This window comes from Varroa jacobsoni, unplaced genomic scaffold, assembly GCF_002532875.2.
Source record: "Varroa jacobsoni isolate VJ856 unplaced genomic scaffold, vjacob_1.0 scaffold_641, whole genome shotgun sequence".
In the NCBI taxonomy this organism is placed as follows: domain Eukaryota; kingdom Metazoa; phylum Arthropoda; class Arachnida; order Mesostigmata; family Varroidae; genus Varroa; species Varroa jacobsoni.
Genome location: NW_019213543.1, coordinates 728,712 through 746,823, shown reverse-complemented (window position 1 = coordinate 746,823; position 18,112 = coordinate 728,712). Strand labels below are relative to the sequence as shown.

At 41.3% G+C, this 18,112-nt stretch overlaps 1 long non-coding RNA gene across 2 annotated transcripts in view; it reads right to left on the bottom strand.

Moving 5' to 3' along the window:
- The window catches only part of LOC111262226 (uncharacterized), a 41,720-nt gene that overhangs the window by 5,650 nt on the left and 17,958 nt on the right, over window positions 1–18,112 (bottom strand). Inside the window, exon 3 of one of the 2 annotated variants that reach the window (XR_015311863.1) lies at window positions 1,072–1,408. The exons of the other annotated variant lie outside the window; for it this stretch is intronic. This is a non-coding gene — a long non-coding RNA (uncharacterized LOC111262226). Of the gene's footprint in view, window positions 1–1,071; window positions 1,409–18,112 lie in introns of those variants that run through there. 2 annotated transcript variants of the gene reach the window in all.

Here is an 18,112-nt window from a genome sequence, read left to right as displayed (position 1 = left end):
TAATTGTTACTACAAACTACTAGTGATTCTATTATGGAACAATGTTCCCCAAATATATTTAATGATTATAAATAATCAAGAAAATGAGACGTTGCAACGAATGAATCCCTGCGTGTTCGAGGAGTCAGGCAGGCGGTTGTGTCAGGAACTTCAGATCAGAAAGTCTTGATCTGGCTGGGCACACGCAAATTAATACGGTCCTGCACTCGTTGATAAAAAAAAAAAACAAGAGTGTACTAGTATAACTTTATACTTCCTTCGTTAAGCATAATATTTCGAAAGGCGACTTAACCAATCCAAATTAGCTTGCCTTTGCTACAGGCAGTCCCAATTTGATTTTTCTCTGCCGTGCATTATTTAGCACGGCAGAGAAAAATCTAGCTAGATTTCTAACAGGCTAACCTTCTTTTTAAAAAACTGTTCTGTCGACAGGTCTTGATAGTCGGATCCGCGATTCCGTCTCGAAATCTATCGATACTTACAAACAGCCTCGGATTGACAGATAAAAGTGCTCGAAGTTAAGCATGAGACAGATGTACGAGCACAGTTATTGAGTAGCCAATATTATGTTTCGAGTATTTAATTACACCTGGGATAACTTCGTCTGACAACTTAGCCACTTATGGAAATGGCATTGATTGCAAGATGCGTAATACCTTTTGACAAATGAGATGTACGACATCAGGGCTTCTTACCAAATCTGCAATTGTTACTATCACTCGCGAGAATAACAAGCGGATAGAATCTTGATAGGCAGTAGGAACTTAATGTGAGAACGCTTAAATATGATGTGCTTATAAAGAATACCTGTACGATTTTATAGGAAAGAAAAACGGACGCCCACTTTAAATAGGCCTGCAACAAAAGCAGCTAGCCGGTCTATTTACCCTCAACCTAAAATACTGTACAGGTGGGAAAGGCCTTAATACCATATTTAAAAATAGACAACTCGAGCACTTGTCCACTTATAGCTGAGAATCCTAAATAAATGAGCATGTATTAAAGAACTTTGCTTTGAAGGCCCAATTATTATTTTAGGTAGGCTGTGTGCTTTTACATGCCTAAGGAAGACAACCGTCAAAGACTAAGATTTCTTAGATTGCGTCTCTATACATACTATCTATATTCCATACGGCACATGCGTACTGTTATATGAAGTTTACATATATTGTAAATGGGATATGAATCATTTACTTACTTACTGGTTAGTATACACACTAGCATAGATCTTGATGTCATGCTAGTATTATGTTTTGATACCAGAATTTACCACCATTATATCAATTTTCCGTAGTAAAATGCACTAGTAGGCATGGCGGTACCTCTATGCAGCAGCAAACATCTGCGTTCTACCCGTTTGCGTATGAAGGTTCGGCATCAGGTTGTTCAGGTCAGACGTTCCTTTGTCCTGAGAAACGGATCCACAAACAAGATGACTGCTAGCTCAAACAAAACGGAACTTAAATATGCTAATGAAGAGATCGCCGACCCGAGTCCAATAATACAGGCATATATCTTGCCACTGAAATTTTATCTACGCAAAGCATGAAACCTAAAGTTTTTTCAGATAAAGCAATCGCCAACCCACGGCGACAACATGTAGCTGAACCCAAAAAATAGTGGTTAATTTTCATGTGACTAACTACCACGATCTTGAATCAAGCGGCAACACTAAAAAAATAAATAAAAGAATTCACTTAAAAGCTTTAGATTTCGTAATTAGTTAAATAACAATTTTTAAATATCTGTGTACTGAACGTCACGATTAAGTAAATTTAGAAAATGTGCGCAAAAAAGGCCGCCTAAAATTGACATTGAGGACTTCCTGCTTATTTTGGGCCAAAGAGGTCTACCTACTATTATAGCCATTTGAAATAGCTTTATTGTCTTCGAAAGACTATGACGAAACATTTAAGTGAGAGACATATATCGCCGCTAAGGTAAAAGCTGAGTTTATTTATCAAGTAGGCACCTCGTTGAATAGGTGTGAAAGCTAAGCGTTTAAAAGAACGGTCAATCTTATATGGTCACATCTGGGTCAACATTTACATTCCTTACGGCTCTCTCGTGAGTTTCGTGTACACACAGAACCATTAAAAACAGATTTTAAATCATCTAAAGTCTACGGAATGGTGTTTCTGTAATTTATATAACAAATCGTTTTCCTAAAAGAAAAAGCTGAACTAGTCAAGTTGACTGTTAACTAAACATTACCGCATGTATTATAGATTAATCAAAAATAGGCATAATGCCGTTATTGAAATTCGAAATATTGAAGCTCGAAATGCGAACAGAACACCTTGGCATCTGCCTCCGATCAACCTAACCGATGTTTTTTTTTCTAATTACTTTTCGTTGCACTCGATAAAAGCGAGCCTTCCAAAATAATTCCTTCCTATAACTCTTACTACTACATTGTAGCGTTCCGTATCGTGCTGCGTCCTAACACCAGCACTGAGTCTTCCGGAACTAATTCTGTGATTTCTGTCTCTCACAGGATTCGGACACTAGGTAAGTTAGCGAGTAGTTGCCGATAGATGGCGCCTGTGCTACCTCATTAGAAGGAAAGCATGTTTTCGTAACGACAGCATCTTTGTACGCCTTGACGCGGACCAGCAAGCTAATGCGTATTTCTTTCGAGTGCGCCGCCATTCCAGTCATAGCTAGCAACCGCGCTACTTTAAATCCCAGCACTGGCAAGCGTTATATCCGGAAATAAATAATCAGCAAAACCAGGAGTAATAGTAACTATTATTAATAAGAGCTGCTTGTGTGCTGACCATGCTGTTTCGAACGTCCGTTGGAGAAACCTTAGGTAGACCTGCGCTAAAACGCACACCGGTTATACAGTTGGTGAAGCTAAATCCCGAATGCTACGTCTGAAGGGAACGACTCCAAAAACTTTACATAAAAAAGAAAATCCGCCGACGTTCTGCGCCCTGCCACTTTTCGACTTGGCCGTTCCACAGAGCGATTTACGCGCCTTTGTCCTGCTCCGCCTAGTTTCTGATGCTTATGACTTCTGCTCTCTCCCTATGAAGTAGCAGATGCCTAAATGAATGGGATAGACTTTGCTTTGTTTTTATGGCGATTAATATAACATTTGAATCGTAACGCGCACCCGTCGCTTGTAATTCACTTAGGATAACGTTTCTGCTCGTAATAAAGATTTTTACATTGGGCTTGTAATGCCTAAATGTGCAATATGCTATCATTTGATTTTTTTTTTATTTAATCACATGTGTACTTTTTAAAATTTACAACTCGAGAGTTATCTCCAGACTAAATCTTTCTGCTGAGGTACTTGTCTGCCACTATAATTATAATAAATTTCCGCCTACTAAATCTGAACGGCATGTCTTTAATGCTTGGTTAGAACTTGATACTGATATTGCTTGATGACCAAATATTTATAAATAACTTTTTGATTTACACAAATTGCATCGTATGCGAGTATGTTATATACTTAATACATTTTTTTGGAGTAGCGAAACCCGACAAACTGGCACATATCGTTAGAGCAAAACAGTCATCTTTGCAGAGAGCATGATTTGTTCGTGCATTTATTCGATATTTTTTCCTATCAGATAAAATTACGTTTAGCGTACGGATGCTACAACATTTTTTTTAATTTTTATGCAACCAAGTATAATTTTACGTTTCATGTGCTTACTAATCTAAATAACTGCCTTAAGTTCGACGTCCGGTACTGCCGTCAAGTTTATCGAACGGCTGGCCTCTCCCAAGACAAAATGCAATGCAGTTGCGCACGGCTCAGGACTCACATAGACCTATACAGGTTTAGCGGGGAAATCCACTGCACCATCATGGAGACTAATGTGTGTGAGTTAAGTGTGTTTTGAATCATAGTTGAGGAGGCGGCTAAGAGGACTAAAACCGTGCCGTGAATTGGGCCGTTCTTCTGGGCGTGACAGTGTAACTGTGAAAAGTGTCCTTGAAGTGCAGATAAAAAGGGTCAAGAATCACTTGCTATTTGGCCCTATGAGATACTATTCCATGTCCGAAAACAAAGAAGTACCATGTCCAACATGCGGTTGACGTAACTGTGTAGATATCACGCTTTTGTAAGACAAGATTTAACTAGTACTCGTAGACTCACCTAACACAGGTAGTATAGCCATATTTGTCCTAGATATATTTTATTTAAACATGTTTTGTACACAAAGTTTATACACAAACTATTTAAAATAAATTTGATATGTGCCAAACGGTGTTCTGTTATAAATTCTAGGTAAATCTATAATAAAAAAAATAATAATAATAAACGCAGATAATAGTAATAAACAGATATAGCATGCATCATCCTGTCAGGTACACTTAGAGATGTTTTCGTCATAACACCAGCGAATGTTTAAGTTTTTTTCAGATTCTATGACTTTTTCAGGAATATCGAGATAATATTGGGGGATCACAGTTTTTATCATTCACGCTAGCTTCACGAAACGCGCTTGGTTAACGTTTTGGCGGTGCTAAAGGGGTATAAGTTACAGACGGTACTTTCCAGCCTAGCAACTTAAATCAATGAGGACTATTTGAGTGTTTAGTAGACTGGTTCGTCGCCCACTATTTGTGATACTCTGTTTTATTATACATGCACGCCTTAGTACTTTAATCTAATCCGCAATAAAAATCATATCAAGAGCGCTTAGTTTGGCTATCAATCCAATTACAACTCCACTAAAATTTCAACGTTTAATTTTTAACGACTCAATTTCAAAATGAATAAGCTATGTTATATAAAGTTTGTTTTTTTTTTTTAATATAAACTCTAAAATATCCTCTTATATGCATATTAGACTTGCTCGTTGTATAAGCTGAGTGATACACTGCTTAAATAAGGTAGTAAATTCAAGTCTTACTACGCATGTGCGTTTAAAACATATATTACAGAATAGATTGATTACAGAGGAATACTACCCATCTTTGAAGTATAATCTCTCTATCCTTAGGAGACTTTCAGGACTAAAAAAGTAACTAGAGTCGAGCTGTACAGCGTACTCTGATATAGTGCTTGCGGGTGTTCCGTTATTATTGTCGCTAGTAGATTGCGTTACTTTTTTTTTCTATTTCAGGATTTTTTTCATTATTGGCCTTGTTATACTACATCCTTTCTGCGCTTATGTCTCTATACGCTATCTCCAGCACTCGTATCGAACGAGCCCAAGCATGAGGCAGATAGTCAACACGCTTTCCTCCCCAGCCGGGAACAGATTGAATCTATTCGCTTCTCAAACGCTCTCCCAGTCTCCATAGATTTTCAGTTCCGATCTTTATTATATGGATATATTCGACAGACTACGGTATCCTCGTCGTGCTAAGAAGACTTGCAGGCCAGGCTCTATGTACATGAATTTTCTCGTGTTTGCCTTTTTTTTCTCTCGGGTTGGCCTCTTTCTGTGCCCGCTCCTTTGTCTTTTTCGTTCTTGCTTCTTTTCGTATCTGACTCGTCTCGCAGTCCCCTCGACACACAGGCCTAACCCATCGTTTCAACTGCTTTCTTCGTGATAGCACTAGGCCAGTAAAAGGAGCTGACACATTGTAATACGTTGTATCTCTTTTTGTTCATTATCTAACTTTGCGTGTGCTTCTACATGGCTAAGTTTTCGCACGACAGCCTTCCCTCTACTCTCAAGGGACTTATTGTCGATTCAGCTCCAAAAACATGAATGGCGGTATAGTAGTTACGTTCTATGCCGCTCATTTGACTTTAAGCAATTTATTTATCCGTATATATTTGCCGCGTAGACTTGGGACGAGATAGACAGTGTGTAGGCATGTGTGTTAATTTAAGAAAATTGGTTACCGTTGAAAAACACGGAAGAAAATATTGTACTTTGTTAGCGTTTCGTCGTCGGTGTCCTTCAATTCGGTTTGTGCATTTCCTTCCCACATATAACAAAGAGCTTGATGAGTGGATTCGGCTGCAATCGTTACATTCTGTATGTTTATAAGAATTTACTACGGAAATGTTTCGAGATCTCCTTGGATATATGATATCCTTGATATGCTACGGAAACCAAGAATCCTTAAATTTGTGTCCAGTCTCATGAACGGATACGTTCGAAGCGATTTCAGCGTAGCTATTAAAGACGAGTAATTTAATCTAACTAATATAGGTTGAATGACTATTGACTGGACAGCGTTCTATTAAGCCGAACCGTATATGTTGCCAGGGCTAAAATTAAGGGTGTCCTTAATTCAAATGCTATGTGCGCCATTTTCTAACTTCGCTAACTTCTAGTCCTTTTTGGTTGAATATAGTGGGGCTTTCTTTAACTGCTTAGATATTTATTTGGTACGCTTCAATTAGTAAATGTCAATTCTGCTAGTTAATACCAAAAATAATTATTCTCAATAACAACCTTGTTTTTAATATGCAGTGGTAATTGCAAGAGTCGTTAAAATAAGGCGTTGAAACATGCTAGGCCCAAATACTTGCGGAAGTTGATCAAGTTACGCGTGTCAGGAAATAGTTCAATCAGGCGAGAATTTTACTATCAGAAAATTAATTATGACTCATAACGTACAGACACACGCGTACGCCATACAGACACGTTGAGATATTGACCACCATGGTTCTCGTTGGCAATATAAAATCATAGTCACAATTTGTCAGCTAGAATAAGTTCAATCCTAGCCGAGATAAGCCAAACTATCAATTTCACTCAGTTGAGCTAAACATAGGACTTTGTCTTTTGCAGACGCTTCACTCCGACCGAAGCAAGCATAGATTGGCAACAATTGCTAGAAATGATTCGATACAAAACGCGAATCCATTTGATGGGAGAAAGCTGTTAGGCAGCAGGGTTTAATATTGATTTTCAGCGGGCGTCAAGGCTACCTCCGGTCATCGGCCGACTGAGACAACGCCCTCGGACGATGGCTTGAGGACTTTCGCGTAGCGAAGCTATCCGAAACCATTACTTTCGGCTTCAAAGCTTCACCACATGTAACAAGCATACGTACATTCCGCGACTCCCATTACTGGGTATGTTACATGACTGTTTTGTTGCTAGCACTGGCGCTGCATGTTGTACGAGCAATAGAACACCGGCTCGACCGCACGATAGTCCATACGGGGCTCTGATATGAACTATTTACGATATACCGTAAAACTTTCATTTGCCAAACCCTGAACCTCGCGTTTTTGGGCCTTGGTTCCAAACTTATCCTATGCAGCGTATTTAAGCTTCCACGCCTTTTCTCAAATTCAATATGTCCTTATTTTACTGTCTACTAGAACCGTGCCTCGCAGAGAAAGACGCTAATTTACTCGTTCAATAATGTCACTTTAGACATGACCTTGCCAGTAGTTAAATAATGTTTTCGAATTATGAAAGGATTGTCCCAGGGAAGACGATGTTGTCTAACAATATTGTAGCATTTACAGCCCGCAAATCTGTATTTAATGAGAATATTATACTACCGCAATCGTACACACCCACACTCATTTTGCTGACGATACGGTAGCTCAATGTAGTTTGCCCAGGGTCCAACAAAATTTTTCGTTGCCCCCCAGCCAGAAAAGAAAAGCGATGCTATGCCATTAAGCCGTGCCCTTGGACCACCCCGTCCATTCTGCCCCTTTCGCAGCCAGTAGCCGAATTCATACAAAACAGAACACCACAATTTCTGCCGCTGCAGTTGTGGTAGCAATGGCAACAAAAACGACAATAGCATAAAGAAAAACCGCCATCGTCCGCTGGTCAGTTAATCGGCACTCAAGAGGCAAGGTTATTATAGACGTTCGCATGCACCACTTCAATAAGCTTTTTGGGCCCCCCAGAACGAGAGTCCACTGTTTCGCTCGAGCTTTGTTACCCTTATAGGATGATGTAGTTCGACTCGGCTGGAATTGGCTCGCAAAATGTTCCAAGAAATGACTGGCGCCGAAAAACGCCGACATTTTCTTTCAGCGCGATGCTATGTCATAGAGCCTTTTAGCGAAAAATTCTGACCGGCTGAATCGGCTATAAGAGGACCTAAACATCGTCATCAATGCTCAAATTGCTAACTGGCTTCTGATTGCGATCGGTAGAAGCAACACGCGCTTGCGGGAGAACGCTTCGGGAGCTCATAATGGAGGGGTGATGATTGACGCACAAAAATGCTCACTGCCATTTGCCATAGTCACCAGAGCGGCATTTGCATGATTCAGTATAGGCGTGGCCCCTTCTGCCTCGGCAGCTACAATTTACTGCTGATACCCCTTCGTTACGGTGCGCTCATATCGATGTTGAACAACAATAACAATGATAATGGCTGGTTCTGGTATATTGACGGGCATCGTTCAATAATGACACGAGCTTGGGGCAGGCGGAGCGCCTAAAGCTTGTCTAGTAAGGGCTAGACAAATATGGTAGTGTTTGCTGAGACGTATCGTGTACCCCGCATAGGAAACGAAGTTGCGCTCCGTGTAGCCATTACAATTAGTACCCTTCCAGTAAGCCTACTCTCATCAAGAGCCTCCGCACTATGCTACAATAATTCTTATCGAAGTTACAAGACAAAAAGAAGAGCGTAGCGTATCGCGAAACAATTTAGTCAATAATCTATCGACGATTGACCTTACGCCCGTAAATTATGAGACATGGTGTTACAGTTTGCATTCATTGCCTATTTCCTCTTGTTTGATCTGTGCCGTATACTCATAGCTAAGTGTTATACGCCGTATTTCTTTTCTATAGGATACGGCTGAAGGCGTCTCTATGTGCTCAGGGTCCCAAGAGCTGTATGCCTCAAGACAGAACCCCTAGAACAACGTTTTGACTTTAAGCCTTATAGCAGATGTTCTAATTTTCAAACATTTTATGAAAATGGCATATAAATTGATTATACGATAACAAATCGTTAACGGTACCGATAGAAGTGTTATAAAACTATTTCACTTTAGAGAATTATTTAGAATTCATCATAATTATTTTGTCTTATTCATTTAATAGTTTTTCACCGCAAGAATGTTTTTTTTGATAAATATCGAAATTATGGCTTTTCTTTTTTGACTTCTAAGAATATTTTATAAAAACGTGCACGAAATGACTTATTCGGTGAAGAGGCACAACGACATAGAACACTAACAAACGCCAACTTGAACCAAGAAATGCAAATCATATCGATATATCCTCATGAAAACGAGTCAAAGGCTCCAGCTACCATCTAATATGTACAGTCTCCTTAATTTATATTTTCTTTTTTTTTTTAGAAATTCCTTATATGGTCGACGTACCACAAATCCTAGTAACACTTCATCTGTGCGGTCGCTTCTAGGAAACGAACAATTCATTTTCGCTGTATCACTCTATTCAGCAGAGATACACCAAAATGAATGATGCACGACCGTTGTGACCAGAACAAATATAGGTATGGATGCATAACGGATCATGTAAAACAAACTGCATATGGGTAGTTTATATATATATATATAGGCGATTATCGCCACTCAGCGAATGCGTGAATCGTTAGATATGGAGATATCAGTAGTCCCAGAACCATGATAACGTAGCTCGGGTACGTGTATAGATCTCATTAGCGGTGCCATGGTGAGCAGTACTCCTTATGTGCAACAAATGTAATCCTCCATATTGTGTATCAAGTGTTAATGAATACATTCTTTTTACCTCATCTGTAATATATTAGAAACTCTTACGTTCATTGACCTGTACGCTTCCTCCTGTATCATCTATATATTTCGTTACTGCCATATCGATTGCGGCCATCAACAAGGGTTATTATTTAAACCGGCGAACAAAAATTGCTCGCAATGGGTGGTCGGCCGGCTATCGGCCAGCTGCGCAGGACGGTTCTGTCTTATTATTTCAAGCTCATCGAAGACGGAGAAGCAGCAGAGTTAGCCAGGACCGCGTCATCAGGATACTAGCATCTGCACTGTGCTAACCCATAAGGGACTCATATAGGGCGGCACAGCAAAGTACCTATGTATATACATATATATACACATGCATACATACGTTTATATATTCAGACAAATCTAATAAAATGTGTTTTTTTTTTCTTACTACAGATGTTCCGCAAATTAGTAGCGTTCCCGTCAATACACTGCTGGTAGCGGTGAGCTTGAGATTTGCAAATTTTTAATCTGGCGTTGTGACGCTTTCCTGTCCTATTAGCGTTCAGTCTCCTCAACCCATCTATATGGACCATCTTCAACATTTACATCACGATCATAATGTGTGGCTGCCCCGTTTTGTTATCAATAAAATTCGTTACGTTTATTAAAGTCATCCTGAATGTAAATTCAAATCACTGTCAAATAATGTTAACTAATTTTTGGCATACCATGTAGAAACATATACACACACAGAGTGAAACAAAGTAATTTCGCCGTTTGAAAGTCTCCATTTTACATTTGTTAAAGTGGTAAAGCAGTAAAATGTAGTAAACCTGTGCATAAAACAAAAAGCAAAGGGAACACGTTCGACCTGTCAAATGAATTTTGCTCCACTCTGTATATATATATATATATATATATATATATATATATGGTTGCTTTGTTAGTTTATCTTCACCTTCAGATCTTTATCCATGTTTGAGGAGCTGAACTGGCCAATGGGGCACAAAAGCGTACTGGTGAAGCTGCGATCACTGTGGCCGCTGTTGTTGACCATATCCACTTGATCGTTCTTGCCGGTACGTGCAATACTTTATCTACTAAAACTTCATAGGGTAGCTCTTTTGGTCGTGTGGTTGGTAAGGGTTCGCGGTTTTACGTTGTTCGGCTGGCAGTAACTGTAAAACGACGACCGTCATCATCTTTACCATCTGCTGGCTGCAGTTCAACACCGGGCCCAATTTCTACCAGCATTTGTGATAAATGCAGCGGCAACAACAACAACGCTAGGAATGGAGAGGAAATAAAACTAGACACAAGTATCTCGCTTTTGTTTTCGAAACGAAGCAGAAGATCTTGTTTGGATCTGGAGTTTTCTTTTTGAAGGCAAGAGACGCGCTTATACAGAACACGGAAAACCAGCCCCGCTAGTAGGACAGCCGTTGTTCTTCACTATGGAGTATCAATAGAGGGCTAACTATTCGCAGTCGAGCTCGAGTGGTTTGCTGATCTGCTACATGCCGAGGTGGGATGTGCGTCCCCTTTGGGGAAAAATATAATCGGGACAAAAAGCGAACCGGGAAAAAGAGGAAGGAAGGTATTTGCATTTGTTAAGGCATTTCTCTAACGAGGCATGGTACCTTGTAATGTAGCTATCCCACCAAAAAAGCCCTGCGGTAATGAATGAACGGACTGTTGGCCTCCTATAGGCATAATTTGCAATGTAGGCTACTCTATTTCGTGTTACACCGATAATCATAACAAGAACGATAACACCAACAACAAAGCAACAATAACACAAATGAAAAACAACGACAACGACAACGATAACAAAAACACTCCGAACTGCCCCTCACTTAACGCAATAGGGTTAGTCCATGCGTACATCAAAGGCAAATAACACAGTTGCCACAACTCCTTCTTATACAAAACTATCTCACCCTATCAGACAGGTATCGCTTCGTGATTAGACAGAACTTGCGGTCAGCGGCGGTCGATCCGAGACATCACCGCCATTACCACCGATTTTAAATCTCCTTTTTCTCGTCGCAGTTGTATCATAGCAACGGTATGGAAGTAGACGATTGGGGGCATTGTGGCTGGCTGTTTTTGCCCGTTATCGCAGCGGCGTTCGGGTGTTATGCCTTCGTTCAACCACAGCCTTTCTTCTTTTACGAACGGCTATCCATCTGTCTTACTAACTGTCTGCTTGTTTAGCCACGAGCCTCGCGTCACTAGCCGCGTTCTCTTCCGGTTAGATGGCTCCACCGCCAATTGCTTCTGCGGGTCTCGGCCCAAGACCGGGGCTACTGGTGCCCTTCGCATTAAGAACACCAGTGCTCCGCGGCCGCAGCTATTAATGCAGACAGCTATTGGCGCGAGAGAATGATAAAACAGCGGCAGAGCCGTCGAAATAGTCTTAGCAGATGTAGACCCTCCCACACTCATTGGACCGAATAAAGGTATATGGGTATCGAGGCAGACCCAAGTAAGCCACACTCGCACACAAAGACACATCGACGCACAGGCACGCAAACATACAATGGCTGAGAATAACGGGGAACGGGAGAAAGCCGGGGAAGAAGGAAAAAAGAAGAGGAGCCGAGAGAAAGGTTTGAAGCAAACCTTCGTTCGGGAGCCGCTAAGACGGATCACCGTAATAAAACGCTTCCGATCGGTATCTGGTAAGATTCGAATTTTTACGTTGTTATGCTGTTATGCTATGCTGTGTAACGTCGTCGAGACGAGTCGTCAATGAAAGAAACGTCTTTGATGCAGGTACAGTAGCAGGGTGGATATTGGTGACGATTCACGGGTGGAATTACCCCTGCGAAATGATCGAACAAATGTGTTGGGGGGTTGGCTGATTGACGAAGTGCCGAAACCACCCGTTATCCAGGCAAATTCCTGATCTTTCATATAGATGATACTTCGTTTACTTCTTTTTACCTTATCAGAAGTGCGTAGCAGACGCTATTGAGCAGCAACTACAGGCTTCGAGCGTTGCAACGTAAGACTGCTATACTTTTTGCGACTGGTGGAAACAATACGGAGTGGCGTCGAATTCGTACTGCGTTCGGGCATCCGGACAGGTCTTCCTTCATAAAGCCACTGCTAACGACCTTCATTATTGATACAATTGCTATATGCTTATGCACGACACAAGGATCGACCAGCAACCCCACAAATTTAATATAGAGTCACTGTTAGGGAGGTAAAAATAATCCTTGTTCCGTATTATACGCGGCGCCACCATAGCACTTCGTTCTGTCATGCACTGACAATAACCATAATGACTGAATAACTCTACTGACACAAGAGCACTAATAATGATTCTAATCAGGGGCATTCGAACCGGAAAGGTTTTTTATCTTCTAGACAGTGGGGCAAAACTCCCTCGACTTATAATATATTGTACGGATCTGAGAAAAAAAGATTCCTAAACTGTTAAGGGACTTTGTCTGCGTTCTGTATTGCACCTTTGCAATCCTTTTCAGTCTTAGCCTTTTTATCCCTATTGACGGATTATAGTGTAACTGCAACAATTTCACTCGTCACCTAACTACTCTTTCTTCAGGTATACTATGTTGTACGCAGTGTCTATAGGTCGCTATCGATTGGACCAATTAAATGGTCCGTTTTGATTAGTTCATTGGTTGTAGCCAGATCGTCTGCTTTTTCAATTCGATTTGTCAAAAGTCGTCGACTATTTCGTTTGGGTTCATTGTATTTTTTTTGGTCTGCTACTTGTCACACAGACGCAGACGTGTCGGACATCGATGCGCAGGTACGACAAGTCCAATCACCGAGCGGGTCCATATTCAGAAATAAAAATACGGACGGTAAAAAAAAACCGCTGTATTGTTGAGAAACGCAGTGGAAGATATCTATCGTTGATCGCGTCGTCGCCAAGAGGAATTTAGTACGCTAACGACGTGCCCTATCGCCACTCGCGTCCGTTATCGTTTGTCCGTTTGCTCGCTCGCGGCCGTCCTGGTTGGCTATCTCGGTATCGTTTCAATACCAAGCCGCAGGACGCACAGCAGAAAATAAACAAACGCTGCTACAGTAGCATACAAATATACAATACTTTACTGTATATTGAGCAAGCGTATTTATTTTGGCGTATGTCAATGGTGTTCGCAAGCATCTTTTCAGCTTATCAGCTATATATCAGTTAGCAAGCGTACTCCACTGCAGCTACGTGCATGCTCATATTGGCGGAACTGACTGACAGTGCCGGTACCTCGCAGGCGACAGGGAAATGTTGTTTTTTTTTTCATCGTAAAAGCTCGGCCTCGATTTTTTCGGGTAGAGTCCGCTTACTGGCCTAGCATATTAGGTATTCTAGACCAATTTGTAGGCCAGAACAGAGAAGCAGTACTGGCGATCGATGAGACTAGCCACGATGATGATGGTTTGTCGATAAGTATTCGTCCGATCGACCGAGATCTGTGTACTTTTCCAGTTAGACCAGCAGTTGGCAAGTTTTCCAAAGCAAAGGAGAGATGTCGATCATGTAGGTAATGGATAATTAGATTTTGCTCTGTGATCGGTTTTTGATAGAGGTAGGCTCGTCGAGCTTGCTGTGAGTTGCTCGCGATTGAGTAATACTTTCTAGCTGGGGCTAATATTATAAGTAAGCTTCTGTAGAAAAGAACGAGCAAGTTGAAACGTCCACAGAGGTACTTGCTATCCACCTCACACTGTCACAATAGCCCAGCTAATACTGTTTTAATCAATATATTTTTTGGTCACTTTTCTGCATTGTCAGTTTTAGAAAATTCGAGTGCAAGGTATTATCTTGATCAATGAAGATTTGAATTGGTCTAGAGACAATGCTGTACAAGCTTGTGTGCCTGCAATATTAAAGTGACAGTATATATTACAATTAATATATATATATATATATATAACAGCACAACTTCAGAAGGCAAAGGGAAGCTAAGACGTAGAACGATATACACATCTACACCATGGCTTGCTTAGAGCTCTTTCGGGGGTGACGCCCCCATTCATTATTTGCGAACGCTTCTCATACTTGTTCGGACTAGCGTTAGAGGCTTACACTAAAGGGCTCTTCCATGTATTATTGACTGACTTGACTTCTGTTTCGGGTGAACCATGCTCAGTTCGACTACCCTTCACTAGCTACCGACGCCAGTAACTGGGAATGTATTAAGCACACTTCAAATTCAAGCGCGCATTCGAGGCGACTTGAATAGGTCCATTTGTGTCCATGGATGCAGCACTTTATCGGATTGGGGTTAACGCCTTCATCGGCACGCCTTCGCTGGCTTGTCGGGCTAGATATAATGGCTACCCAACTGAAACTACGACTAACGACGAGCGTCGTACAAAACGAAGGCCGCTTTATGAAAACATAGAAAAAGAGGAGGCCGATTAACAATTACGGTTGTGCCGTTTGTTGCTCTTTCCTTAGCACCGCTATAAGGCAATTACTTTTTGACCTTCAGTGCCACAGGACATTGAAGAACACCAAGATGAAAAGTAGCTATGTTTCATTTCACGCTGACTATTGTCAGTACTTTAATTTGTATTTAGGTCATGTTTACCACGTTTGGATTTCACACAAGTCAATTTAAAGTGCTACGGCCTTTAGGTTTGTGTGTTTAAGTAAATTTTATCTCAGTTAAGCTAAAAATTATACTGCTTACATCCGCGCTAGATCCGTGCACATGATTTTGCCTCTGACGTAAGTATCGATAGGAAATGCGTGAGGTTATTCTTGCTATCATCGCAAATGATATTCTAGCAGGTGTTTGAAACGCGGCGTGCTGTTTTCCTAGGCGTTTAGAGAATGATTTAGCGGTACCCATATGGTCGTGCTGGGTCCAGTACGGGTCTCTAAATCGCTCGCCTCACGTAATCTGGATCTTCTGCGGTCAGCCGATAAAATGCGTGACATACGTATTTTCGCAATCGTTTGGCTGGATTCAGTAAGTTTTTGTTAACTAACAGAACTTTCAGATACTGCCGATTTTAGACAATCATTAATATTTCTCCTTAACAGATGATCATGAAAACATTGACAGTCTCGCCTTGTCTGAGGTCACCTTTTTTTTTTATGTTAATTGTTTTAGTTCATTCGCTGACGATCGGTCTGTCCATCGCATAATTTGAATTAAACTTCTGTCGTACAGCGGAGGGGGGTATAGCATGGACGTCTCTTACGCTTACGGAATGCAGGGGGCGTATATCGGGCTAAAGCATGCTGCCATCCAGCAATTGATAACGGGGCAAGGTGTTAATTTCGAATGGAGTCAAATATAGTATATAAAGGCTAGTCGATAGAACGGACATGGTCCAATCTATTGCAGTTGCTGTAGAAGAGACAATTGGCAAGCGTTGGTCTCAATGGGCGTCTATGTTTACCTTCTGACTGTCAAGACTGGACGACGTGTTTGCTTCGTCCCATCTTGGTGGATTAGATTGGTAGTGCCGGTCTTTAAAGTTTGACCGTCCAATCAAGTTTGGCATGACAACAGCGTCTTGGTAGTGGCCCAATGCGCATGTGGCTCTGGGAATGTAGAAGTAGCGAAACGTCCAAGTTATATTAAAGCAATGAAATTTGATCATTACGAACGTTGAAATTTTGCGAGACGCAAAGGTCCTGATATGCTTCCGGGTTCTGACATGCGACAAGCTGTAAAAAGTCCTATACGACAGATTATTTCACGGAGGCCTATCGTAGATCATGCAGGGGATTTTTACTTTTTTGCAATTCAAAAATCTGTAGAAGGATCTTCCTTCACACATCTAGTGGGATCAGGAAATATATAGAAAATCATCAGCTTCTCATACTAATCATAGTTACACAGATTAGTTATATGCTTCGACGATAATCACCGGCGTTTTATGAGGTAAATACTGTGTTTTCAGAATAGCTTCACAAAATGATCCATCGGAGGCAGTGCACCTACGCAAATAAACCTTATACAATAAGCCCATTTTTAAATATGCGCCCTACGTGCCTTAGGCACCTCACAAAAGTACACACAATTCAACCACGTACTACACCCGCATAATTTGCTCGGTCGTACGGTCCTCACTTGGACAGCATGCCCTCTCTTTAACTAGCGAGCGTCAAACCTTAACGGAGACCCATGTTGATAGCGAACCGCCAAGTAGCTGTTAAAAATCAAACAGATAGACGAGCAAACAACATCGTATCGTACTATATTGAAACACAGACACACATTAACAGTCGGAGCCTGTGGCAAGCTTGGCAAGTAACTGCGCGCTAACGTTTGATGGCCAAACATGTGACGGTCTTTTGCGGAAGGAAGTATTCGCACTCCGCCAAACGACACCGTTACCATTGACGCTGCAGTTGTGTACCGTCGCTGCCATCGACGCGGGGTTAGCCTTTCCGTAGGAGCCTCATCGTGCCGAACTTTATCAACGCACGATGCCACTACTGGGGCAATTGTGGTAACTGTAGGAAAGGGCAGGGGGCTAGGGGGCAACAACGCTACAAACAACTACAAGAAAGAGAGCAACAAGTGCAAAGGCAAATACATGCGCAGTCACGCACTTCACACAGCACACGTGCGAGCAAACGCCGAACGTTTTCGGATACGAAAACGCGCGCCGATGACATAAGATGGCCTGTTGTAGCTGGTTACCACGGCGTCGATGTCGCGCGTTCGCTTTACGCTGATCGAAGCGAAAACTAGCAACTGACACTCACGATGTTTATGAGGGAAATCGATTAGTTACGGCGTATTACGGCGAAACCGTTACGAGTTTTGCTGCTGGCGCTAGGTCTGTTTCAGGGAAATTTTAGCCTTCGTTCCCCACGAAAGGAAAACGAAACTGGCATCGATTGGGTAGAAGTTAACGAATATAGCCAGAGCGTTGACCATACACGTGTAATAATAACAGTAGGTGTGAGAATAAAAATGCCTGTTACAGAGAGGATAATAGAATCGAGAGCGAGGCCAAAATAGAAAAGGTACGATAACAAACAACGAGTTTAAGTGGTCGATGAGTCACAGAAGTAGTTACAGCAGCGAAGTTCGATCGGAAATGCAAAGGTTATTAGTTATTCGATAAGATCGGAACTTCCGAGATAAACGTAAACCTAACGCGTTTGTCTAGTCTATAAGTCTTCACAGAAGAGAAACTATCTATAATTCTTCTTACTACTCACTATTATCATTACGATTGTTGCGTTCATTATAAAGAACATTTGAAGTGCGGTACAAAAAGCAGTCAGTGTGCAGGGAGATCTGCTAGCGTTCGCAATATTAGTGAAAAAAAATAAGATTCGTTTCTGATAATTCCTATTTCTTACGGAACAAGGCTAGCTATAAGCTGTATAAGTTCAACGATCGACAAGTTAGGACAGTTGAAAATGCACAGAATTGTTTGTTTAGTTATTACAGTTTTATTTGAACTTGTTTATAGGTCTGGTTCTCAAGACAGTTTGCCATGGAACACGAATCTGCGTGGTAACTTCATGGCAAGCAAAAGCTGCTCGTAAAAAATCACCGTAGA